This window comes from Capricornis sumatraensis, chromosome 18 (assembly GCF_032405125.1).
Source record: "Capricornis sumatraensis isolate serow.1 chromosome 18, serow.2, whole genome shotgun sequence".
Lineage (NCBI taxonomy): Eukaryota > Metazoa > Chordata > Mammalia > Artiodactyla > Bovidae > Capricornis > Capricornis sumatraensis.
Window position 1 is genome coordinate 57808596 of NC_091086.1, and position 27272 is coordinate 57835867.

At 37.3% G+C, this 27272-nt stretch overlaps 1 protein-coding gene across 2 annotated transcripts in view; it reads left to right on the forward strand.

Annotated features, from left to right (window-relative positions):
* CDH12 (cadherin 12) overlaps positions 1–27272 on the forward strand; it is a 326948-nt gene that overhangs the window by 132063 nt on the left and 167613 nt on the right. The window lies entirely within an intron of this gene.

Genomic DNA, 27272 nt, shown 5'->3' on the forward strand with positions numbered 1-27272 from the left:
TCAGTTGCGCTGTGGCATATGGGATCTTAGTTCCCCAACCGGGGATCAAACATGTGTCCCCTGCATTGTGAGGCAGATTCTTAACCACTGGATCACCAGAGAAGTCCCTCAATTTTCTTATATTCAAAGTGAGAGTGTTGAGAGCACATAAGCAGATGCTGATGAAACAAGAACTGAATGCAAGCAAAGCCCTTAGGACAATGCCTGGTGAGTTGTTAAATTTCTTTAGATGTTAGCTTTCACTATATGTAAAGTGACATAAATCCAGTTCTGCTCAAGACAGTACTATGTTCATTGTTGTCTCCACATAGTTATTAATAGTGCCCTTGTTAACTAACAAAATGCTCCAGTTTAAACAATAAATTATATAATTATTCTATTTATATATTATTATATAACAATCATTATTTACTCTGTCCTTGAAAACCGTTGAACTCTGCCATCAGCATTGTTTATTCTGTTGAATACTGTAGAAAATAGTCTATTTAAAGGCTATTTTGCACAGTGAATAGAACAGAATTATGCAGTTCAATTTCCTAGTGATATGGAGCAGAGAGGTTTTGACATGGTAGAAGGAGCCCTAAACTGGCAGTTAAGAAAAATGTCTAAAATATGTTTTGAAGGATGTTATTTTTATTTCTAATCTCAAATACTAATATAGTTAAAATGCTGTGAGGCTCAGTTTTCTAAGTTCCAAAAAGACAAAATTGGGCTAGAAAATTTAAAAAGATCTCTCAGTGACTTTGAGGTTGTATATAGATTTAGCTACTAATATTGCCATTAGAAATCAGAGGAAACAGGGAACAAATTGCCAACATCTGTTGGGTCATAGAAAATGCTAGATAATTCCAAAGAAACATCTACTTCTGCTTCATTGACTATGCTAAAATCTTTGTGTGGATCACAACAAACTGTGGAAAATTCTTCAAGAGATGGGACTAACAGATCACCTTACCTGCCTCCTGAGAAACCTGTATGCAGATCAAGAAGCAACAAATGGAACCAGACATGGAAAAACGGACTGGTTCCAAATTGGGAACGAAGTACCTCAAGGTTATATATTGTCACCCTGCTTATTTAACTTAAATGCTGAGTACATCATGCAAAATGGCACACGGGATGAAGCACAGCTGAAATCAAGATTGCCAGGAGAAATATCAATAACCTCATATACACAGTTGATACCAAGTGATAGAAAGTGAAGAGGCACTAAAGAACCTCTTGATGAAGGCAAAATAGGAAAGAGAAAAAGCAGGCTTTTTACAGAAAACTAAGATCATGGCATCTGGTCCCATCACTTCATGGCAAATAGATGGGGAAACAGTGGAAACAGTGGCAGACTTTATTTGGGGGGGGCTCCAAAATCACTGCAGATGGTGACTGCAATGATGAAATTAAGATGCTTGCTCCTTGGAAGTAAAGGTATTACAAACCTAGACAGGGTATTAAAAATCAGAGACATCACTTGGCTGACAAACGTCTCAATGTTCAAACCTATGGATTTTCCAGTAGTCATGTATGGATGTGAGATTTGGACCATAAGTAAGACTGAATGCTGAAGAATTGATGCTTTTGAACTGTGGTGTTGAAGACTCTTCAGAGTCCTTTGGATTGTAAGGATATCAAGCCCATCAATCCTAAAGGAAAACAATTGAGAATATTCATTAGAAGGACTGATTCTGAAGCTGAAGCTCCAATACTCTGGTCACCTGATGTGAAGAACTGACTCATTGGAAAACACCCTGATTCTGGAAAAGATTGAAGGCTGGAGAAGGGGATGACAGAGGATGAGATGTTTGGATGGCATCGCCAACTCAATGGACTGGAGTTTGAGCAAGCTCTAGGAGTTGGTGATGGACAGGGAAGCCTTGTGTGCTGCAGTCCATGGAGTTGCAAAGAGTTGGACATGACTGAGTGACTGAACAACAACAAATTAATACAGATATATAGATACAGATAGAGATACAGTTATGAATAAAAAATGGATATGGGCCATAGCCTTAAACTTTCATTCTTTATAACTAAAGTATTTTCAGGGTTGGATTTATGAGCTTTTGATCCATGCCTTTGCACAGAGTCCTGTGCTAGAAAGGCCCACTTTGGTAAAATTTTTTCCTGTCATCATCATGAAGTTTTTGATAATTTTGAACAAGGTGTCCCACATTTTAAATTTGTACTAGACCTTCAAATTATGGAACTGATCCTGTTGATTTGTAGATGAAACTCCTCTCTAGAAAACTATCACTCTAATCATGTAGTGGTTAAAAAATAATTCCTGGTGTTCCATATCAAATTCTAATCATTTTATACAGCAGCACCTGCAATATTGGCTCCCATTTTCTATTTCTTTAACAGTGTCCATTCTTTACAAATATAGCACAGTCCATTCTTGAGTTGCTACACGAGTGAATCAAATGGTAAAAAAATGTAATAGTAATGTAGAGTGCCAGCCTGTAATTATAAAGCAAGTGTACTTTCCCAAATGATCCTTTCCTCTACTGGCATTAGTTAGAGTGTTTTGGTTAAGTCAAAACTTGAATTGATTAAAACATAGCTTTATATTTTAATTTCTATCCGCCAATATTAGTGAGAAGTACCACACATTCACAATTACTATCTGGAAAATTAAAGTCAGCCTTGAAATGAAACTATATGTCAGCAGTTTGTTACATGCAAGAATAAACGCCATGGAAATATACCTACCTAATTTTTTTACTGGAAACTTTAAAAAAACTAACTCTAAATAGAAAAAAAGAATGTATTTACATACAGAAGTGTATGGATTCTCTCTGCCCTGCACATATATTGTTCACACTAGTCAATATCGGGGGTTCCCAGGTGGCACTAGTGGTAAAGAACCCACCTGCCAAAGCAGGAGATTCAAGAGACATGGGTTCAATCCCTGGGTCAGGAAGATCCTCTGGAGGAGGGCATGGTAACCCACTTCAGCATTCTTTCTTGGAGAATCCTGTGGACAGAGGAGTCTGATGGGCTACAGTCCATAGGTTTGCAGAGAGTTGGACATGACTGAAGCGGCTTAGCATGCATGCAGTCAATACAGCTTACTGCAGAGTTGTCCGGGGCTTTGACACTATTTGGAGATTAAATATTGGGATTTTATATTGCCATTACCCTTGTGTTTTTTCAGCCTTGTGAAGCATCTCACAAAATTAGACTGTACTTTGTATTCCAAAGAAAATGAAAGTATATTGCTAGTATTAGGATGTAAAAGGTTTTAAAGTTTTGAAAATATGCATATGTGTATGTGTGCACATATATACATATTATACATTATTATTTACATTTATATGGATACATATAGTATTCATCATGTAGTCATATATGGATATGAGTATTGGACTATAAAGAAAGCTGAGTGCTGAAGAATTGATGCATTTGAACTGTGGTGTTGGAGAAGACTCTTGAGAGTCCCTTGAACTGCAAGGAAATCCAACCAGTCCATCCTAAAGGAAATCAGTCCTGAATGTTCATTGGAAGGACTAACGCTGAAGCTGAAGCTCCAATACTCTGGTCACCTAATGCGAAGAGCTGACCCATTTGAAAAGACCCTGATGCTGGGAAAGATTGAAGGCAGGAGGAGAAGGAGATGACAGAGGATGAGATGGTTGGATGACATCACTGACTCAATGGACATGAGTTTGAGTAAACAAGGAAACCTGGTGTGCTGCAGTTAATGGGGTCGCAGAGCCGGACAGGACTGAGCCACTGAAGTGGATACATATAGTCTCAAATGTTTCTTATTATTAAGTTAAAATATAAGAAAATTGATAAAACACTAATTATATGAAGTTTAAAATATAAGAACCTAGGCAGAGGTTCAGAAAACCTAGATCTGGATTACCTATTTCTTTAAAACTATATTTTCAACTGTATTAGCTTATTAGTCTCTTATACTGGCTGTTTAACATACTGCCAAAACTTAGTGTGTTTAAACAATAAAAATGTATTATCTTATAGTACTCAAAGTAAAAAGTCCAACAGGAACTTCTGTGTTAAAATAAAGAGCTGCATTGCTTTCAGAGATTCTAGAAGAGAATTAATTTATTTACCTTTTCTCCCTTTCAGAGACCACCTGCATTCCTTGTTTATCACCCATTTCATTTTAGAATCACACCACCTCAGCCCCTGCTTCAAGTTTTCTCATCTCTGTCACTCTAACTCTTCTCTTTACTCACATATAGACTCCTGTGTTTACATTGGCCACATTCAGATAACCCAGATTGCTCTTCCTAACCCAGGATCCTTGGATAGTTACATCTTCAATGCCCCTTTTGCTGTGTTAGGTAATATAGTAAGAGGTTCCAGTGGTAAGGCTGTGGACACTTCTGAGAGCCACTATTCTGTCTATCATAATGCACAATCTTCACTTTTCAATTTTGAAAATACAATACTCTTCTAAACCACAGCGAAGCTAGATTAGAAATGAAACCAGCCACACCATTCTCCATACTGAAACTTGAGAATAATGCTACATCTCTTGTAGAGACTTTCCACTGCGAGCTTTGTCTCTTCATGTCTCTCTTACTTTCAAGTCAAAGAATACCAGCCAATTTGCCAAAAATATAGTTTAAAAGTTTTTAACACAAAGAATCCTTAGATTTCAACTACCTCTAAGTACACACTCACTAATTTAAGCTTGATTTAGTGGAACAGACTTTGAGTCTCATTTCTTAATGGGAATGATCAGTTACATTTTTCAAGTTTAGTTTCTGGCACAAATTGACAAATTATTCATAATGGGAAACATCTGGACTCAACATTTTTTTAAAAAGAAATTTTCATATAATGAAAAATGAATGTATTAAGTATGAGCTCTTTAAATGACTCATTATCTTAATTTATATATTTTCATAAATGTCAAACAAACTTCAGAAACTATTTCTTTTTCCAAATATTGTCAAGCAAGGTGCATTTCCTTTTGATGCTTAGATGGCTGGGTTATTTCACATTTTTTTATTAGGGATTATGTTGCTATCCTAAAGCTAGCCTTTGGCTGGAGTCAGCTGCCTACAAAATTTTACCTACAAATAGTCATAGAATGATACTGTAAATTACTATTGCTTCTGGTAACTGAAATGACCTGCAGCTAGCTTGCAGGCAGCAGTGACTATTAAAATGAGTACTAAAGTTCATTTCAGAACTTTAGTTCATTTGGAAGTGAAGGAAAATCCATAACTGTGAAGTCCGTGACTCTTTCACTAACATAAAAGATTTCAATTACAAACACAGGCTTATGGATAGTTTACAGACAATACAGTAATTTATGTTATAAGCTTAGATGGATGATATATTTTTATTTGGCATGTGTACATAATGAATGATTTTTTCAGTATTTTATGTTATATATACATTTAATTTTTTTTTAATCTTAGATATTTTAAATCATTAGGAAAAAGGAGAAATGCAACCTCATTAGGTAAAAACTGGTAAGGCAAACTAAAAACTAAATAAATTTTCAAAGTTCTTTAAATTCAATAGGGAATAGATATTCAGGCTTTCAGAGTTAAAAGCACCAATGCAATTTTTGCCTTAAATACGGTTAACTATGCGGTGACTAGTGCATATTTTTATATAACTTCCTTTGAGCATTTTAGTAATTAAAGTCCATTTTTGTTGTTCACTCCTAAGTCATGTCCGACTTTTTGTGACCCTGTGGACTGCAACACTCCAGGCTTCCTTGTCCCTAAGGTGCACTATTATGAAGTAACTCCTAATGATCTAAAATTGATTTTCTTTCATGATAAATGCAAAATGCCTTATTTTAAAGAAGGAAACAATGAGAAGAAAAATAAAATTAAGTATTTTATTGAATAAAAGACTAGGAAATATGTTAAATTTTATTGTGACTCTACTGTATATGAAACTCTGTTGAAATATATATTTTGTGGAAGTTTCTATTAAGCCCTAATCAAATATTTGTGTATATTGGCTTCTTGACATTTTAAAAATATGATTATCATTTATGTTTAAGGAGAGTCAAACGTTTATATAAAAATACAAAGTGTGGCAAATTTTTCCTATTCTTCCTGTACTATAGTTTATTTTTCTATAATTTTACACCTGTACAAAATATAGTTTGATTATATATATATATCATTTATAATTTTAATACAGCTTTTAATAAGGTGTATGTATTATTTGCACAGTTTTTTTTCATTGTCAGTAGATGTGCAGCTAACTCATTTTTAAAGGCCTGCATATTTTTCTATAACCAAAAAAATACAAAGTTGCTTAGTGGTGTCTGACTCTTTACAACCCCAATAAACTGGGGCTTGCCAGGCTACTCTGTCCACGGAATTCTCCAGGCAAAAATACTGGAGTGGGTAGTCATTCCCTTCTCCAGGATATCTTCGCAACCCAGGGATTGAACCCAGGTCTCCTGCATTGTAGGTGGATTCTTAACCCCTGAGCCACATGGGAAGCCTATCCCAGGTGGGATAGCAAAAAATAATTTCCTTCCAGGTTTTATGATTATGACTAGTGTTTCAGTGAACAGTTTTCAACATACACCTTTGGGTTCATGTAAGAACAAATTGGAAAATTCTGAAAGAGATGGGAATACCAGACCATCTGTCTCTTGAGAAATCTGTATGCAGGTCAAGAAACAACAGCTAGAACTGGACATGGAACAACAGACTTGTTCCAAAAAGGAAAAGGCGTACACCAAGGCTGTATATTGTCACCCTGCTTATTCAACTTATATGCAGAGTACATCATGAGAAATGCTGGGCTGGAAGAAGCACAAGCTGGAATCAAGATTGCTGGGAGAAATATCAATAACCACAGATATGCAGATGACACCACCCTTATGGCAGAAAGCAAAGAAAAACTAAAGAGCCTCTTGATGAAAGTGAAAGAGGAGAGTGAAAAAGTTGTCTTAAAGCTCAACATTCAGAAAACTAAGATCATGGCATCTAGTCCGATCACTTCATGACAAATAGATGGGGAAAAAATGGAAACAGTGACAGACTTTATTTTGGGGGGCTCCAAAATCATTGCAGATGGTGACTGCAGCTGTGAAATAAAAAGATGCTTACTCTTTGGAAGGAAAGTTATGACCAACCTAGACAGCATATTAAAAAGCAGAGACATTATTTTGCCTACAAAGGTCCATCTAGTCAAGGCTATGGCTTTTCCAGTGGTCATGTAGGGATGTGAGAGTTGGACTGTAAAGAATGCTGAATGCCAAATAATTGATGCTTTTGAACTGTGGTATTGGAGAAGACTTTTGAGACTCCCTTGGACTGCAAGGAGATCCAACCAGTCCATCCTAAAGGAGATCAGTCCTGGGCCTTCATTGGAAGGACTGATGCTGAAGCTGAAACTCCAATACTTTGCCACCTGATGCGAAGAGCTGACTCACTTGAAAAGACCCTCATGCTGGGAAAGACTGAAGGCAGGAGAAGAAGGGGACGACAGAGGATGAGATGGTTGGATGGTATCACCGACTCAATGGACATGAGTTTGGGTAAACTTCAGGAGTTGGTAATGGACAGGGAGGCCTGGCGTGTTGCTGTCCATGGGGTCACAAAGAATTGGACATGACTGAGCGACTGAACTAAACTGAAGGGAAGAACAAAAGTATTTCTGAATTCACCTGAAAGTGTAATAGTTAGATTGCAGTGAATGTACATTTTCAACCAGGTATACATTTTAAAAGCAATGAAATTTTCTAAGAATATTTACCCACTTAGTTTCTCCCCATTTAAATCTGGTGGAAGAAGTGAAGGAAGTAGAGAAAAGAAAGAAAAGAAGAGGTCTACTTTCTGGGATGATGAGAAGAGACTTGTGAGAAGAAATGGAGAGTAAGAGGGGGGAAAGTAAAATTGGAGGGAAAGTGTAGTTAGCCATAGCTAAAGTTCCTGACGTCAAATTTTGAACCGATAATTTCCTGCTTGAAAAAACACGTCTCATTTTCAGAGTAAAACTCCTCTTCCCATCATATAAGACCATCAGTTGACTCACAGAACTTCTACTGTTCTATTATAGGGCCCTGTTGTGCATCTTCATCATTACCCTTGAGCTCCCGGGAGCCCGGAAACTCCCGTACCGCCATCTTGCTGACGTCACTCTCCCCGACTGCTACATGGCTATGATTTAATTTTCTTTGCTAAAATGATTCATTTCTTCTCTATACCAGTTGATTACTATCATTTCTTCGGAACTCTATAGAAGTTATCCTCTTTGCTAAGACTGACGTCTGGGAGGCACTGGGGGCAGGAGGAGAAGGGGATGACCGAGGATGAGATGGCTGGATGGCATCACTGACTCCATGGATGTGAGTCTGAGTGAACTCCGGGAGTTGGTGATGGACAGGGAGGCCTGGCGTGCTGCGACTCAAGGGGTCGCAAAGAGTCGGACATAACTGAGAGACTGAACTGAAGATTGACGTCAACATAAAACAGATTTTACATAACTAACTTTTCCTCTCTCATCCCTTTGCAACCATCATACCTCTACTACAGAACTTATTAGACTTTGTAGATATTTTAGTTTAAGTGGTCGCATCCTTTAAGCGTCTTAAGAACATAAACTCTACATTCATTTTTGTTTATCACATAGCACATTGGCTGAGGCAAGATATAGTTTTAATATGTCTATTAAACAAGCATATGATAAGAAATTAGATGAATGAATGAATGAAAGGACCTAGGAAGTGAAAGACAGACTTATGACTGTTTAAACATTTCTTCTCAATTAATTTAGAAATATGAGAAAAAAAGTCAAGGGGAGCAATATTATCATTTCATTTATAGAAACACATTAGTTTGATCAAGAACTTATCCTCCTTCTTTACCTTTTCAGATTTGAAAATCTTAAAAGTTTGCTAATGTCTGTGTAACTATGACTGAACTGAATAAGAATTTTTAGCAATGTATCATATTTTAAATGTGGAACATTATAGAAAGTGAAAACAAGTATGTAAAATTATCCCATGATCCCATCACTAAGAAATACTGTAAGCTTTTAATTTAGCACAATATATGGTAAACTATCTAAACAGAAGTGGAAGAGGTAGAAGTGAAGGAGGAAAAGAAGGAGAAAAATCAGGGGGAGGAGAAGTGAACTGGAGAATAGGAAGAATGGGTGGAAAAAGGGGAAGATACTTTTTTTTTTCCTCTCCCACCAACTCCTCCCAGCCCCCAGAAACCACAAATATGCTCATTTGTATAGAGACACACATACACACATATTGTGTCTTTTTGTGCATAAATATGTATGTGTCTCCTTTTCTTATTTTTAGTGGAAGCTTATTTCACATCTTTGTTTATGCAGCAATAGTGTGTCTTGGAAAGCTTTCTCTAAGAGTATGCACTTTTTTTTTTTTTTAACTTGAGTAATCTGCTGTGTGGTTACATGGGGCATTGGTTAACTCTGGATGAATACTTTGTTCTCATTTTTCTTTTATGATCTTAAATATGATATGTTCTGGAGAAGGGAATGGCAACACACTCCAGTATTCTTGCCTGGGGAATCAAGTGGACAGAGGAGCCTGCTGGGCTTAAGTCCATGGGGTCACAAACAGTCAGACACGACTGTGTGACCGCCACTTTCCACCACTATGGTATGTTCACATTTTTAATTAGTTTTAATTTATAATAAAATAATTTCACACTTGGAACTTTATGGTGTACAAATAACTGTCATATATTACTTAAATCTTCACATTTGGCCACTGTTATAAATAGAACCTGTATAACCATGGCAGAGAAAAGATGACTGATGCAGTTTTCTGAAAAATATGAATGAATAATTGACTGGTTACAGATTATCCAAAAGAAGAAACTGAGACTCAGCAAATGTTATCAGTTGTAATGTTCAAAGAAGATATTGAGACTTAAAATACAGGGTAGAATTTGTTTCTTTGGACTCTATTTATTGACCAGTATTGTTATCCTGAGAATTTATGAATTGAATCATGTAGGTTAGATGCATCTTGATTACCTTATCAAAGGAACTGATATTATATAATATTTGATGAAAACATTTTATATCCATCAACATAATATATCAACTCTGTCTAAATATAGAGCACACTCTGAATAGCAGTGTGGCTAAATATGAGGTAACTTTTTGAGAAGCAAACTATACTCAGGCAACCCCTGTATTTGTTACAGTAGTAACCTGTATTAAGGTGATACTGTGTATTATTAATTAAAATAATTTAAACAATAATTACTAAAATGTTCTTATATGATAGAAATTATTTATTTTCTCCCAGTGTGAACTCTGAGAATTACAGATCAAATGAGATGATTAAACATTAAAAAAAAAAGATTACCTCTTGTTCCTCCTCCAAATAGCTGAATAATCTTTATAAGATGAAAGCATCTTTTAATGGATATTACACTTTCTGACAAAAGTAGTTCCTCTATGACTAATATGATCAAGTCACTCTGTGAAATGTACCAGTTTAAATGCATATCATTTTGATGATTGCATATAATTTTGGTGAAGTGTGTGTGTGTGTGTGTGTGTGTGTGTGTGCATGTGTCTGTATGTGTTATTACTCTAATATGAAACTATAAGTTTGTAAGAACTGAACTTAAAAAAGTTGAGCTGAAATAATGTTTTCCAATGAAAAACACCCCATGATACAATTTGCTGTAGCAGTCCTTTTGTCAAATAAATCTCATGGCTGGGCCTCGAATCCACAGATAGTAAAAAGATTTAGTGACTGCATCATGCTTTCTGTTAGTTTTATCTTCTATCTGATTACAAAAGTTTCTCATGGCAGTACACTGCCATGTTTGAGTTCAATGAATAAACGTGTAATGAATTGTTTCTGCTTTACTATTATTCTCCCACCTCCTTTATCCAACGACTGCTATATATAAACTGCTCTTCTCTATGTCTTTGCTTGAGTCCGTTATCATGGCCTATTCTAGTGTCAGTATCTCCTACCATTTAATTTATATGTATAGAGCAACCTCCTGTTTCTCCTCATGTTTCTGTTGCTAGTACTACCGGTATTAGTCTGTTGCTTGTTTCGTTATTAACAATCTCTAGTCAAAAAGGGATTCTCCCCCGCCAAGGTATTAAATGCTGTAGATTATATAATTCATTTTTCGGCTGTTCTTAAACAACCCTCCTCCCACTTTACAAGATTTTTGATATGCCCAATTAATCTTACCTTAATTATTTAAAAGTGTTATTTGTTATCAGCTCGATTCACTTGCGGTGTATTTTGGAATACTAAAAAATGTTGCCAATGTTCTGCCCTGTTCCCAGTTAGAATTCTGTCTTTGAAGCCCGGTGTGGTTTTCATTTTAGTAAAACATAAGGCTCAGGAGATTACACAGGTTATTGGTCTCATATTTAATTCTGGCTTATAAAAACACAAATAATTGATGCTCAAAGTAATAAAATTAATAGCACAAATAAAGTGACATTCAAATAATAGTTATAAACGGGTATACACACTATGCTGTTTCATCTACTTCAGTTTTAAATTGTCTTGGTGATTATGATCTACATACTAAACTTATGTATGGCAAGAGAACACCTTCCACTTGTTTACATTCGATACTCTACCTAATGAATACTGATGATGGTCTCCTAATCTTGAATGCACCTTTTTCATTTTTTTTCCATAAAGTCAAAAAATGTGCTGGCAGTATATTACATATAATGAATGATACAAAATTATGAGTCTTGTTGCATAGGTTTTTTAAGCCACATTATTAATCTGAGATTCAAAAAGAAATAGAAAAAAAATCATGAAATGATAGGAGAGAATGCTCATATTTGATAAGAACTTGTGTGTGACTTTGTCCAGTATTGCAACATTTAATAGTCTTTCTCTTTTACTTTTTATTTGGAAGAATATACAATTATATTTTGGTAGCAGATGGTGCAGTGAAAACATGCAACTAGAAACCACAATTTCTAGATTTTTAAAATGTCATTATGTCACAGTTCCTTTGAGAGGGCTGAATATTTTTTACTCAAAAACAGCAATTATAATTTTGGAATTAATAGTAGTAATAATATACTCACCTAAACATGCAAAAGTGTCTCTTTTTCTTAAGATGGAATTGTAATTTCTTTCTTAGAGAAGAAAATGGAGACAATGAAACAGTTTGTTACCAATTTGACTAATTAATGAAAAATTTTAAGACTAAATTTTTCTAGATTTGGAAGTATCTACACCATTTTTATTATGCATCAATATAAATTCCTATGTGCTAATGTAGTTTTGATGATGAAAATTATATTTGAGAAGAATATAAAATATTCTTAATTCTCAATACTGCAAATAAAAACAATTATCTTATTATGATCAAAATGACTTATTTTTGTGTTACCATATTGTACCGTTTGTACATAGTATACTAGTGTTCTTTTGTGAAACTCAACCTGGTGATAGAGAATGGACATCAATACAAGTAGTAAAAAGGCAGTGACTCCAAAATTGAAGCGTTATTTATTTATTTTTTTTTATCAGTCTCTGGATGTGCATTTCAAATGTCGTTCATTTGTGCTATCAGAGCATTATTTTGATTTGGAAAATTTCTATGACACCTTAATGTCTAAATTATTGTGACTGGTAAATAATTTTTTTAATTAAATTGATAAAACAGGAAATTTTTAATTTTATTTCTTCTTAAGGCCATTCTTAGTAGACCAAGACAATTTTTGAGGCTAGAATTCTGACCATCATTGGTCAAATTATTTGGTAACCTAAATATTAATAGCAACTTGTTTGGAAATGACACACTATTATATTTGGCTGATGCATGTTGATGTATGGCAGAAACTAACACAATATTATAAAGCAATTATCCTCCAATTGAAAAGAAAAAAAGATGACTTTAAAACTGGAAAACAATTTAAACCACAATGTAACAAGAAGTTTGTGCAAGAGTCTCATATGAATAGCTTCTCTTTTTCTTATTTTATTTACTAGCCTAAATGCCAGCTGGTGTTTAGCTTCCCTGGTGGCTCAGACAGTAAAGAATCTGCCTGCAATTCATGCAGGAGACCTGGGTTCAATCCCTGGTTCTGGAAGAGCTCCTGGAGGAGGACATGGCTACCCACATCAGTATTCTTGCCTGGAAAAATCCCAAGGGCAGAGGAGTCTAGCGAGCTACAGTCCATGCTGTCGCACATAGTGGGAAACTACTGACCAACTGACACTTTCATTATGCACTGAAGAAACAAGTGGCATTTTGCTTTATTCAGGAATAATACTGTACAAGTGCAGCGATTAGTGAATATTTCTTTTGTTCATTGATCCATAAGTTCATGCAACCTTAACTCCTAGCCCTCTGGGATGTGAACTGCTGCTGATGTTAAGTTCATTTTCAAATTACTTCTTTAAAAGCCTATTCTAGGTAGTTTCTAATTAGACACTCCCAGATGGTATGAATCAAGCAGCTGTAGTCCCAGCTGGGAACAAGTGTGAAGGAAATGCTCATCGTTTTATTCTTTTCTTAGCTTTTTTTTTTTTTCCCCCTCTCACAACTTTCAATATTCTCACAGTCTTCACAGGCTTTTGAATACGGTAAATCATTGGATCATATGCTCTGGAATACTAATAAGATATCCTGTTCTAGCAGGAAAAATGTAAGGTCTATGCATGTAATGAGACACTTGGATTTCTGAATGATCAAGCTCAAAGTTCTGTCATAGAAAATATGTCCATTAATTAAAATTACTACCAAGAACACTTAGCACACTTAACAAGATCTTTTGGAGCAAATTAATTGTCCTTGGTGTTCCATGCTATTCCCAAATCCTTTAAAATCTATTTTAGACCATTGCATATGGAATGTGACTCAATAATCTGCTAGTCTGATTCAGTCTTAATTAAGATATAGTTCGAGTTTTTCATAATAAAAATAAAGTTATTAACTATTAAAATCACAATTATCAATAACTTTGAATTCTTCTTACCATTAAATCACACATTATTTCATTAATCATAAGAATTTCATGTAGTACTTACACTATGCTAAATTTTTAGTTTACAAAGAATAAACTTAGAATGGAAGAATTTCCAGTGGTATTCAATAATAATGCTAAAAATAACGGTGAGTTATTATTCTAATAATGATGAACACCATTCATTGTGTACAAAGAGTTGACTGTATGTAGCTTATATTCAGGACAGTTTTATAATGAATCTTCCAATCTTGGATATTTTGATCTAGGACAAGTGTCAACTAAATGAGATGATGGGAAATAGCTGCAAATCTGCAGTTTCCCTGGTAAACCAGGATGTAGGATCACTGTCATTCCATCCTGCAAAATAACTTTCAAAAAAGGTAATCACTGTCTATATTTTAAATTTGAGAAAATGAAACTTAAGAACTGTTCCTCCACAAACATAACTGGCAAGAAGTCGTGCCAACATGCTGGCATCAGAGTCAAACACTTCAGCTTTGAACTACCCTTCCCACTCAGAATTATTATTCAATCCCTTTCAAGGTCACTTTTCTTGTGCCAAACACAAGCACTCACTGAAGTCTGTTTTCCTTTCCCCCACTCCATCTAGTAAAACAGTGATCTGAAATGCTATTTCTACTAAATCTAGCCCATGCTTCCTATGTCGCTATCCAACAGGATTTCTGATGTTATTAACTTACACCAAAATATCAAGACTTGCATTGTATTGTCCTCAGGAAAACTATTTAGTATTCAAAATGAATGATTCTGGGTAGAATTTCAGACAGTAGTTCGGGCTAAGGGACACATGAAGGCAGTATCATCAGTCATATTGGCTCATGAGGATGTATCCAGATAACAAATCACAATGACCTGGAATTGTTTCGCTTTCCTATCTTTCAAATATACTTTGTTAGTTTGAAAATTCAGTATTTATTAGTTCTGATTGTGAAAGTGATATATGTTTGGATTGGAATATCCACCACAAGAAAAATACTTACTTTAAATCTTTCACTGATCCAGTTAAGCCCAGGTAGGGGAAACAGTACAGACAAGAAGAGAATGAAAAAAATAGGAATCAATGAGGGACATAATGAGAAAATATATATATATGTATAAGAATAAAAGGATGTAATGCCTTGGAATCATTAGTGAACTCTTACAAATCTCTGTCTCATGTTCTCCTCACCCCAACCCTTTGAGTTCTCATTAATAGGCTATTTGCTTTCTGGCTAGTTGGAGAATAAGATTGTGTGTTAATCAGTGATAGTTATCATGTATATACTCAATCACATATTTTGCACCTAATTACCATGTCACTACATTCTGAAACGGAAAATATTCTGTCTCCATATATCTTAAAAGACTTTTATGACCAGGAAAGAGAGAAAAAATATATAATCAATTGTCACAAGTTAAAACTAATCGATGGACATGAGTTTGATCAAGCTTTGGGAGATGGTGTTGGACAGGGAAGACTGGTGTGTTGCAGTCCATGGGGTCGCAAAGATTTGGACTGAGTGACTGAAGTGAACTGAAAACTACATTTTGTTTTGTTTACCACAGAGAACATTTTCCCATTTTATAACCACAAAGACAACCACCTGATTTCATATGTTATATATTAAATGGGAAATGAAGATGTAGAAAAACTCCCTACAGCCCAATTTTGATACACCTGTGGCTTCCCATTTCTCCTTCATTCTGTAGGCGTCCTCCCATTATCATAAATCTCCTTATTTGTTCCATCCACCCTGAAAAATCTGTGCAAGGAGAGTGAATTCTGACTTGTCTAATACAATCCATACTATAATTTATGGGTGGGCAAAGAATGAAGGAGGAAAATCAAGAATGACTTCAGAACCAAGAAAAATGTGTCTACTTTGAGATAAGGAACACAAACCTTGAAGGAATAATTTATATAATAATGTTACAAATTGTCCAAAAATGCAAGAGTGCAGATTTTGCCATTTTCTAAATTATCCAAAAGATCTACATTAAAAAGATAAAATATCCAATGGCATTAACCAGATTTTTAGCAATGAATGAAGGATGTCAAAAGTAAATATGCAATTAAGAATTAGTATCCATGATATCAAAAAAAGTTACTGACAAAACTAACAAAAACATGAACATACATTTTAAAGGTGAAAGATACAAATGGAAAATAAACTCTCATCCCCTTTTGGCACTGCACTGCCCCCTCACCTCCATCCATCTCCCGTTTGTCCCCCAACTCTGGACACACTTGCTTCTCTTTCTGTCCCCTATCCCTCTCCAACTCTTGCTATGTGTACAAAGTACTCTTTGCAGCATGCAATCTGTTATAAGCAAAATTCTGTTATAAGCAAGAAAGTCCAATCTCTTATCTCTTATTCCCTTAACCTTCTTGCTCTGAACGACACTGGTGTCTTTCCTAAGAACATTTCTTCTCCCCAAATTTTTGACGAGCATTGGATGATTTTTCTTCCCCAGCTTTGTCCTGAGAACTCTGGAGGTGAAAATAAGCTTTCTATCCTCCTTATCATTTATGGACCCAACAAGCATTTTCCCTATGATCGTAAAAATGCAACTAACACACTGTTAGTCTCTGTCCAGTACTACCCTCATCATAATCCTTGGTGATTTCAATAGTTATAAAGCTGAGGTTTGTGACATTGTAGAGGAGGCAGTGATCAAGACAATCCCCAAGAAAAAGAAATCCAAAAAGGCAAAAAGGTTGTCTGAGGAGGCCTTGCAAATAGCTATGAAAAGAAGAGAAGTGAAAGGCAAAGGAGAAAAGGAAAGCTATACCCATTTGAATGCAGAGTTCCAAAGAATAGCATGGAGAGATAAGAAAGCCTTCCTCAGTGATCAGTGCAAAAGAAATAGAGAAAAACAATAGAATAGAAAAGACTAGAAATCACTTCAAGAAAATTAGAGATAGCAAGGAAACATTTCATGCAAAGATGGGCACAATAAAGAACATAAATGGTAGGGACCTAACAGAAGTAGAAGATCTTAAGAAGAAGTGGCAAGAATACACAAAAGAACTATACATAAAAGATCTTCATGACCCAGATAATCACAAGGGTGAAGTATCAAAGGTGTCTCACCTAAAGCCAGACATCCTGGCATGTGAAGTCAAGTGGGCCTTAGGAAGCATCACTATGAACAAAGCTAGTGCAGGTGATGGAATTCCAGTTGAGCTATTTCAAATCCTAAAAGATGATGCTGTGAAAGTGTTACATGCAATATGCCAGCAAAATGGGAAAGCTCATCAGTGGCCACCAGATTGGAAAAGGTCAGTTTTCATTCCAATCCCAAATAAAGGTAATGCCAAAAAATGACCAAAGTACCTCACAATTCCACTCATCTCACATGCTAGCAAAGTAATGCTCCAAATACTCCAAGCCAGGCTTCAACTGTACATGAACCGTGAACTTCCAGATGTTCAAGCTGGATTTAGAAAAGGCAGATGGACTGGAGATCAAACTGACAACATCTGTTGGATCATAGAAAAAGCAAGAGAATTCCAGAAAAACATCTACCTCTGCTTTATTGACTATGCCAAAGCCTTTGACTGTGCGGATTACAACAAACTGTGGAAAATTCGTAGAAAGATGGAATACCTGACTTGCCTCCTGAGAAATCTGTATGCAGGTCAGGAAGCAACAGTTAGAACTGAACATAGAACAACAGACTGGTTCCAAATAGGAAAAGGAGTATGTCAAGGTGGTATATTATCTTATTTAACTTATATGGAGAGTACATCATGAGAAATGCTCGGCTGGATGAAGCAGAAGCTGGAATCAAGATTGCCGGGAGAAATATCAATAACCTCAGATATGCTGATGACACCACACTTGTGGCAGAAAGCAAAGAAGAACTAAAGAGGCTCTTGATGAAAGTGAAAGAGGAGAGTGAAAATGTTGGCTTAAAACTCAACATTCAGAAAACTAAGATCATGGCATCTGGTCCCATCACTTCATAGCAGATAGATGGGGAAACATGAAAACAGAAACTTTATTTTGAGGGCTCCCAAATCACTGCAGATGGTGATTGCAGCCATGAAATTAAAAGAAGCTTTCTCCTTGGAAGAAAAGCTATGACCAACCTGGATAGCATATTTAAAAGCAGAGACAATACGTTGCCAACAAAGGTCCGTCTAGTCAAAGCTATGGTTTTTCCAGTAATCATGTATGGGTGTGAGAGTAGGACTATAAAGAAAGCTGAGCACCAAAGAATTTATGCTTTTGAACTATGATGTTGGAGAAGACTCTTGGGAGTCCCTTGGATAGCATGAAGATCCAATCAGTCCATCCTAAAGGAAATCAGTCCTGAATATTCACTGGAAGGACTGATACTGAAACTCCGGTACTTTGGCCACCTGATGTGAAGAACTGACTCATTTGAAAAGACCCTGATGCTGGGAATATTGAAGGGAGGAGGAAAAGGGGATGACAGAGGATGAGATGGTTGGATGGCATCACTGACTCGATGGACATGAGCTTGAGTAAACTCCAGGAGTTGGTGATGGACAGGGAGGCCTGGCGTGGTACAGTCCATGGTGTTGCAAAGAGTCAGACACAACTGAGCAACTGAACTGAACTGAACTGAACTGAAAGCTGAGAAATGATTATTCTAAATCTCTAGCCTCATTTTCTTATTTCCTTAACTTTCTTTCTTTCTGTCTCTGACACACACACCACCCAACTGCACACACACACACACACACACACACACACACACAATGACTTGACATTTAACTACTTTAGACTCTCACTCTCATGGTTACAGTCAAGTGTTTTTATCATCATGGCATTTTCAATACCTGCGGTCTCCATAACTTCAGTTTCAAGCTTGTTGATCCCTAATCACAATCTTTTGCATTCTTTCCCTCTAATAATGCAATTGTAGAAAGTTATCACCTCAGTGGAGACTATTATTCATTTATTTTTAATATTGCTTTACATTTAGTCTCTCACATCTGTGACTTTCCATTCTTTCTTGCCCATTTTAAATGTTATGGTTGATTGTTACTACCACTGTCTTGAATACAGCTTCAAGGATTTTTGCCCTGACTTAATTAAATCCACCTCTATGTTTGCTCCATACCTATCATAATAACAAAGTAATGTGTCTGGAGAATATATAACACAGCCGTGACAACCTGTCTGCCATGACTACAAACTCCAGCTGGCCGCACGTGCCGCTCAGCTGTCCCATGAAATTCCCCTTGTTTGTTCAGTTGGTTACTAGCCGAGAGACTCTTCCTTATTTGTTATTCTGTTTCCACAAGCCTCCAATAATTTCTCCATTGTCTCTCAGCTGATATCCTGGTTCAATTTTTACTGAGAAATTGCAAGCAGTCAGAAGAGACTGACTCCAGCACTGCCCACACATCTCTGCACATACATGTAGCTTTCACTTCTGCCACTCTGGGTGAAGACCACCTGCTCCACTGACTATTTTCATTCACTTTTGCTTGTTCAAGGACATCCTACAAGCACAAGCAAGCCGTTTCATTCTTCCCCTTTCCCATATTACCAGCAACATCAAATCATGCTTTAGAGCATCAGTTGGCTTATTTAATTGTTTGGATTAATAAAATGCTTTTTGTTATTAATCCTATCTTCAAAAGTTCATTCAACCTACTTCCCAAGCCATAGGACTGGCACATTCACAGATTATAGTTAGTAAGTGGTTAGAATGCCCTCGCCCAAAAGATATAGGTACCTATGAAAAATCACATAAAGAAAAAGAGAATGAGACAGAGAGAGAGCAACAGAGACTGTGGTTTAAAACTGGACTAGCTTTTCCTTGGTTCCAGCCAACACATCGAAGTTCCTTCTAGAAGTAGCCACCAAAGGTGAGGAGATGAGGAAGTTTTTCTTGTCTGCACAAACCTCAATTGCAGAAATAAGCCACATCAACAATTATGTCATTGAGTTGCCTAGAGCAGTACCAAGTAGGGCAGTCTAATTCCCGGGGCAATCTAACACCATTCCAAGGCCAGTGAGTAGGAAGGAAAATTCAATTTGTATTTCTCAGCTATGGTCTGAGCTTCCTGAGATTCCAGAACAAAAATATGCACAACACATCAAAGTGTCTGACATATGATTTTTTTTTTTTTTCAGAAAAAGGTTACCGATCAATCTGAACTTTCAAGCGAGATGAAAGAATCTAACATCTAAAGAAAGATGACAAGATGTGTATTTTCATGACAAAATATAATTTAAAACCTCTTCAGATCCTCCCCCACAAGAGGCCAGACACTGTTTTTTTTTTCACCAAAACTATATTATTGGAGTCATAATTCACATCCAAGAAAATGGAATAGAAAGTCAGTAGCACTTGGCAGTCTCCTTTCAATTGTTCTGGACGTGTTTCCTGACCTGTTTTCACTACGGTCACAGCGCACACTCTGTACACTCACCCTTATTAACTAAACATGAAATATTGAGAAATAATGCCCAGTAATATTAAAAAAAAAATCCATGATTGCATAGAGGTGACCAAAATGATGCTTGTAGTTCTAGTTCTTATATCTAAATGTAGCTGAAGGGATGTGCACAGAAAAGGCTAATCAAAGGAGAACCAAATTGGTTCCAATGAATAAATTCATGGAACAATTTCTTATAATTGACAGTATCACTTAACGTGGTGAGAGTAGCTTCTATTAAAATGTAACATATTGCGTTTAGGTTATAATCATACATGGCACATTGTCAAAAGAGAATTCCATGGGTTTTGATGGGGAAATGCTTACAGATAGAATTCAGGAGTCATGCTCAGAGGCGTTCATATCAATACTAGAGACACAAGTCATATCATACTAGTGTTACTGTCAACTGTAATTAGAGGCTTATCTCATTTTCTCTTACTCACTTAAATGATAAAGCATCTATTTAGTCAAATGTTTTAGAAAAGACTTGAGAGGCAGTTTTCTTTAGAGCTGCTCTTGCATATTTCATGAATTTTTTTCAATTGTCTTCTTTTTGGAAAGAAAAATGATGTAAAATGCATTGTGATTTGCAAGAAGAGGACAGGTACACTAAAACAATGTGAATGTGGCTTCAGGAACATTCAGGATTTAATGTCCAAACTTTGGGCTCTAGTCATGCTGTAACCTGGGTTTCTTCTTGGTTTTTAACTTTTCTCTCTTGGTTGTGCTTGTTGTTTACCAGGAAAAGGGATAACCGGATTATTGATCAGATTAAACATATCAGATTCCTTAGGAAGCTCTACATTTGTGTGCACTATTGTATGTGATAGTTCTAATCGATTATCTCAGCCAGAAAAAACCATTAGTAAACTGTGACCTAGTGAGTAAGAAGTTCTAAATATTATTGTTATTTGTAGCATTGACTGAAAAGCTCAGAGAAGAGACAATGTCTGTAAAATCTAAGTGAAAGGTGACTATATTTGAATAATCATGAGTGGTTAGTAGTCAAAGCAAAATTTTCACATCAGCCTCAAACTTGTCACATAAAAGAATACCATAAAGTCCTTGCATTGTCCAATAGTAATACGACTTAAAGGGAGCTATCTTCCAGCTTTGAGAAATAAGCACATGAGAGAGAGAATATAGGTTAAGGACAACAGGGGGACAAATCAAACAATGAAAGTTGTCACTACCAGTTCAAGTTTTGAGACTTGGTAGAAGCTAGCAATATTTTGGCCACCTGATGTGAAGAACTGACTCATTGGAAAAGACCCTGATGTTGGGAAAGATTGAAGGTGGGAGGAGAAGGTGAGGACAGAGGATGAGATGGTTGGATGGCATTACTGATGCAATGGACATGAGTTTGAGTAGGCTCCAGGAGTTGGTGATGGACAGGGAGGTCTGGCGTGCTGCAGTCCATGGGGTTGCAGAGTTGGACACGACTGAGTGAGTGAATAGAACTGAAATGAGAAGCTAGCAAGTGTTGCAGGTAGTAAATGACCAGTTAGCAATGGCATCCCACTCCAGTGTTCTTGCCTGGAGAATCCCAGGGACGTGGGAGCCTGGTAGGCTGCCATCTCTGGGGTCGCACAGAGTAGGACACAACTGAAGTGACTTAGCAGCAGCAGCAGCAGCAGCACTTGAACACAACATCCTCTATTTCATTTCTTCTTACTGTCTTCCTGTTTCTCCCCCAGTTCACAGGAGCAAAAGCATATAGTGATTATAGTTGTACCTTTTAGTTTTCTTGTTTGAAACTTTGAATTAGCAATAATAGCATTGTGTGTATTAGCTGCTCAGTCATGTCCAACTCTTTGTGACCCCATGACCGGGGGCCCACCAGGCTCCTCTGTCCATGGAATTTTCCTGGCAAGAATACCAGAATGGGTTGCCCTTCCCTTCTCCAGGGGAACCCAGCAATGGCATTAGTGGAGTTATTATAGATTGAGCATTGATTTCTTTAAATGGGAAATGTAAATTAATACAGGGAGGAAGAAGAATGTAGGCTATTTCTTCTCTGGCAATTTAAAGCTCTTCACTTCCTCCACTATGAATACTGTACATATCCAATGTATCATAACTGCTTGTAGCATATTTGCATATTCCAACAGTCAGCCATAAGTCATTAATTCTATAGAAAAGAAATTTACGCTCACCCATATCCATCATTAAAAAAAAAAAAAATACTGACCTAAAACACTACCCAAGACTTACAAATTGTTTCACAGGAAACAAAATAAAACAAACGAAAAACTTTGTGATGTGTAAAAATGTATCAAAATCCATAAGACTTACAAGATCTCTTTTTGAAGCAGTACCCCAAACTTATAGAAATAAATTAATAGTAAACTTGTTATTTAGTCACTAAATTATGTCAGGCTCAATCCCATGGACAGAGAAGCCCGACAGGCTACAGCCCATGTCCTTGTGTGTGTGTGTGAACGTGTGTGTGTGTGTGTGTGTGTGTGTGTGTGTGTGTGTTTAGTCGCTAAATGATGGCTGACCCTTGTAGGCTCATGGACTGCAGCCGACCAGTCTCCTCTGTCCATGGGATTTCCCAGGCAAGAATACTGGATACAGGTATTTGCAGGTGGATTTTACTGCTGACCCACCAGGGAAGCAATAGTAAAACCATCAAGTGTTAAAAAGCAAAAGATTTATCCGTTTGGATATTCTAGAAGAATTGCTGTATATTTCCAACAGAATTATTAAAGAAAATAGAAGCAATCTAGCTAATAAAAGAAATAGGGAGCATAAGGGAAAATAAAAGTTATCCTCAGGGATGTGAAGAGTTTGAAGGAAGACTACAGTATTTAGCTTTGCTCTAAGAGACAAAACAAGACCTACTAGGAAGAACAGAGGGCTTCTCTGCTGAGCAGGAGACGAGAGTTCAATCCCCAAGATAGGAAGACACCCTGGAGAAGGAAATGGCAACCCACTCCATGGACAAAGGACTCTGGAAGGCCACAATCTAGGGGGTTGCAAAGAGTTGGACATAACTGAGCACAAGTGTGAGGGAGACTAAAGGAAAGCTGGAGGTAGACAGAGCTGAGGGGGTGATGGTGGAATAGTCTGGGGTGGTGGCTCAGTTCAGTGTATTTAATAACTATCACTGGGAGGGTTTTAATAAAAGTGAATTACATACTGGTGATATATAAGTGATTTATCTATACATCTTATCTACCTATCTATCTATCTATCTATCTATATCTATATCTACAGAAATGGGGAGGGAGTGAGAAGATTGTTAATGTGTTCACCTATATTCTGGAGACAGTTTCTTAAAGGTCATAGACAAGATGTCCTTGCATTTGGATAGAAATGTGAGATCTGCTTGAATTAGACTATTTGAAATGTCTCTTCCACTCCTCTAATTCTCTAACTTACCAATCATTCCATAATTTAGCCATACTACAGCTCAACATTCAGAGAACGAAGATCATGGCATCTGGTCCCATCACTGCATGAGAAATAGTTGGGAAATCAGTGGAAACAGTGTCAGACTTTATTTTGGGGGGCTCCAAAATCACTGCAGATAGTGACTGCAGCCATGAAATTAAAAGATGCTTACTCCCTGGAAGGAAAGTTATGACCAACCTAGATAGCATATTCAAAAGGAGAGATGTTACTTTGCCAACAAGGGTCCGTCTAGTCAAGGCTATGGTTTTTCCAGTAGTCATGTATGGATGTGAGAGTTGGACTGTGAAGAAAACTGAGTGCTGAAGAATTGATGCTTTTGAACTGTGGTGTTGGAGAAGACTCTTGAGAGTCCCTTGGACTGCAAGGAGATCCAACCAGTCCATCCTAAAGGAGATCAGTCCTGGGTGTTCTTTGGAAGGAATGATGCTAAAGCTGAAACTCCAATACTTTGGCCACCTCATGCGAAGAGTTGACTCATTGGAAAAGACTCTGATGCTGGGAGGGATTGGGGGCAGGAGGAGAAGGGGATGACAGAGGGTGAGATGGCTGGATGGCATCCCTGACTCGATGGACGTGAGTCTGAGTGAACTCCGGGAGTTGGTGATGGACAGGGAGGCCTGGCGTGCTGCAATTCATGGTGTCGCAAAGAGTCAGACACGACTGAGCGACTGAACTGAACTGAACTGAATTGATAGGAAAAGAGAGAATTTTGATATAAGAAAGTGTTAAGAGGGATAATTAATAGACTTGAACTGAAAGAGAAAAATATGCTACAAAGGGATTTTGATAGGAGAAGCCATAAAATTCTTTCTGTCCTTTATGCTCTCTGGAAGCAAATAAATGGATAAAAAAATATAAAGATGGAAGTAGAGTGGATTGCAAGTAGTTTTTCAGCATCTGAAGAAAGGGTATAGAAACAGCATTTTCACTTTTTTTTTTTTTTTGTAGCCTGTACATCTCTCCACTTATCTAAAGCTGAATGAGTCTTGTAGATGACGGTATTAAATTTGAAATATGTTACCTAATAATGTCATATCTTCTGCTTTTACCTGAAGAATTTTTGCATAAGAGAATTGAAATTTGGACATTTTCAGGAACTCTTTGACCACATGTTATAAAAAAGGTTCAGTTCATCCTTCTGCATATTCAATAGCTTTTTAGGTGAGCAGATGTAGATTTGGTGACCCATAATTCAGCACTTCTGGAAAGAAAATTATACTTTGAGAAGTAGAGTTCACCTGAAAATCTTAAAAGCAAGGTTTCTCATTTTTGTGTGTGTGTTGCATTTCTCTATGCTGGTTTAGAAACAATTTGAGACTTTGCCAATGGGTTAGGGAGTCTGTGAAAATCAGAGAAGTGGGCATTTTAATACCAGTGAACAGCAAATCAAAAAGAAAACCAGCAGGTTTACACAGGGAAAAGCTTTGAATAGGCTTCCTTGTCTTTCCCTGATGGCTTCAAAGGTTCTGAGATGAATTTTGTTCATGTTGAGGCCAGCAGAAATGCTCCTGTAACAAAACTCCAGTTCGTGCTGCACAGAGGGAAATTTGTCATGGCGGAGTCCTCTCCCCTGCCTCATATCTATAAGGGAAAGGACGCGGCATCACTGAGGTATGAGAGAACAGAAACGACTGTCTTGCCTTTTCACCTCGTGATTGGACTGACCCCACTGCACTTCGCTGTGACTCTCAGAGGCTGCTCTAACGGCATAGTGTGCAACACTTGCTTCTGGCCTCACACAGTTTTGGTTGGAAACAGCAGCATTCCTCAGGAGCAAAGAAAGGAAGCCGGAGAAGAAAACTGTTTTAAGGGGAAATAAGTTAACTTCAAAAAGAGCGCATCCACTTTACTGTAGGAATGAAGTAAACAGATCAGTTTCAAGACCAGATGGAAGAGAGGCAGAATCATCCTGGCTAAACTTATCTTGACATTATCACAGTACAGATGCTCCCGACTTACAATGGTTCAACTGACAATGTGTTTCGTTTCTTTTTTTTTTTTTTTAAGCTTACGATGGTGCAGAATTTCTACTCATTCAGTAAAAACTGCAATTTGAATTTTTACCATATGCAGTAAGATGCTCTGTTGTGATACAGAGCAGAGGTAGCCCCCAGTCAGCCCAGGCCATCCCAAGGGCAACAACCAATACATTCAGAGTTATCCTGTACCCAGACAGTCATTCTGCTGTTCACTCTCAGTACAGTGTTTAATTAATTATATGAGATATTCCAGGCTTCCCTGATGTCTCAGATGGTAAGAATCCACCTGCAATGTAGGTGGAGCCTGGTTGGATCCCTGGGCTGGGAAGATGCCTTAGAGAAGGGATTGGCCACCCACTCCAGTGTTTTTGCCTGGAGAATCCCTTGGACAGAATAGCCTAGTAGGCTACAGTCCACAGGATCACACAGAATTGGACACGACTTAAGTGAGTTCCTTGGACTGCAAGGAGGTCCAACCAGTCCATTCTAAAGGAGATCAGTCCTGGGTGTTCATTGGAAGGACTGATGCTAAAGCTGAACCTCCAGTACTTTTGCCACCTCATGCGAAGAGTTGACTCATTGGAAAAGACCCTGATACTGGGAGGGATTGGGGGCAGGAGGAGAAGGGGACGACAGAGGATGAGATAGCTGGATGGCGTCACCGACTCGATGGACATGAGCCTGAGTGAACTCTGGGAGTTGGTGATGGACAGGGAGGCCTGGCGTGCTGCGACTCATGGGGTTGCAAAAAGTCAGACACGACTGAGTGACTGAACTGAGCTGGACTGAACTGAAGTGACACTTATCATAAAATAGGCTTTGTGTTAGTTGATTTTGTCCATATAAGGGTTCTGAGCACATTTAAGGTAGGCTGGGCTCAGCTTTGATGTTAGGTGAATTAAATGCATTTTTGACTATGTGTTTATGGGGACATAATCCTATGGTAAGCTGAACAAGATCTGTATATGGATAATGCTAGCCTTATGTAAATATATTTTCTTTATGATGTTAAGGTTTATAAGAGAATTTAAAATAGGACCACTAAAGCTGTATAATTTCTGTGCTTCTGAAACGTGGAGTATGCTGCCTTGTAGTTGTTGCTTAGTCATTAAATTGTGTCTGACTCTTCGCCACCCAATGGACTGTAGGCTACCAGCTCCTCTGCCCATGGGTTTCCCCAGGCTAGAATACTGCAGTGAGTTGCCATTTCCTTCTTCAATACGGCTTTATATCTCTTTATTTTTTTTTCTTTATTTCTCACATTTCCCAAGAATCAAGTCCTCTACAAATGCTGTTGATCAACTTTACGTCCCTCAAGGACAGACACAGAAAAGAGACGACAATCTTAATGTCTTAGAGAAAAAGGTTTTTCTATATGTAACTGCTTCCTAAAATGTGAGCAGCAGATGTAGAATTAGGAAAAATCTTCAATTTGCAAGCAGCTGCTGCAGAGGAGGTTTTCCTTTGCTGAAGCCAATTTGACTATCTAAACATTCATGATCCTCTTTCCTTGACTCACTATTCCTACTTTTTCC